Source organism: Phalaenopsis equestris, unplaced genomic scaffold (genome assembly GCF_001263595.1).
Source record: "Phalaenopsis equestris unplaced genomic scaffold, ASM126359v1 Scaffold200029, whole genome shotgun sequence".
NCBI lineage: Eukaryota > Viridiplantae > Streptophyta > Magnoliopsida > Asparagales > Orchidaceae > Phalaenopsis > Phalaenopsis equestris.
In genome coordinates this window covers 52023-53545 of record NW_018219871.1, presented here as the reverse complement: position 1 = coordinate 53545, position 1523 = coordinate 52023, and positions in this window count along the sequence as shown.

Genomic DNA, 1523 nt, shown 5'->3' with positions numbered 1-1523 from the left:
TATAAACTCACTATCTTTGAATATAAGGCACATTAAGTAAATCCCCGTTTAATAGAGTTTGAAGGTGCGGCAGAGGCAAAACACCCACCATAATATTTTGCAAACCTTGTTTAGCCAACAAATCAGCACCAGAATTACATTCCCTATGAATGAAATCAACTTGTATGAACAAGTTGTGCTTTTTTATGTAGTCTTGTATCATGTTAAGCAAATAAATGACATTCCAGGTAGGGGGTGATCTGATTGAAAATGTTAAACAAAGCCTTAGAGTCCGTCTCAATATGTAAAGCATGATAATGAAAAAGAACAACAACATGTAATGCATTCCAAAGAGAGTAACACGCCGCCTCCAAAGGTGACGATGCACAAACCGACGAGGCAAAATAGCAAAGGCAGCTTCCTCATAGAATTTTGAAAAATGCCACCCATCCCAATAACAATTAAAGTCCAGCTCCCATCAACATTAAGTTTAATATGAGCGTCTAAGGGGGGTTGCCACCGTAACAGTGTGGCCGTCCTACCCCTCTGTGAAGAATTAGAACTTAATGCAATGAGGTGAGAAGCTTTAAGAAAATAAGCAATTATATATGAAGTGGTGAGAGCAAGTGTAGGAGAGAGAGCTTCGTATTTATGTGCATTCCTTGCAGACCAAAGAAACCATAGAATAACAAAAGGAAAATGTTCCAGCTTTTCCCCATAAAACGGGGTAACTTTCCAAACATTAAAATAAGTGTTCCACTCCCAACAATCATTAGATCTTGGAGTCCAATTAATATCCAAAATACAAACCAACCAAGCACCAAACCTCATGAGCAAAATAACAATCAAAGAATAGATGAGTGGCAGATTCCTTATGACATTTACAAAGATTACATCTTGAAGCCATACGCAAACCCTTTAACTTCAGAATATCATCAAAAGGCAAAAGCAATAAGAAATATCTCCAAAGAAAGAAGGATATAGAAGAAGACAATAAGACATTCCAAATATTAGAAGTCCATCGTCGAGGGGTGAAAACATGAAGTTTTTGATACAGTAGTTTAGTGATGGAAGCATTAGAGGTAAATTTCCATATAGGTTTATCTAATTTAGTAGCATCAAGGGGTATTTTTTGAACTTGATCAATATCCCCAATCAAAGACCTAAGCTTAATAACATCCCCAGCTCCATCTCTCCAACAATCAGTGACAAGTACATTGTTATCCTGCAAAGGATATGGAAAAGTATAAAAATCTTCCATACCCCAATGATCAAATCAAAAGGATAAATTACCAATGCCAACATCCCAGTATATAAATTATTGAGCATCAGGTCTAACATTTAGTAAAGATTTACAAACCTTAGTATCCCCAACCTTCCAAGCAACATTAGATGGGTGGGAATTGTTACAATATTTTTTTATGGAGAAAACGAGCCCAAAGAGAAGTTCCCATATGAAATTTGAACAAGAGTTTATAAATGAAATTTATAAATTTTTTTTTCTTTTGATTCTCCAAGCACAACTTTTGCTACTTGTTTAATAG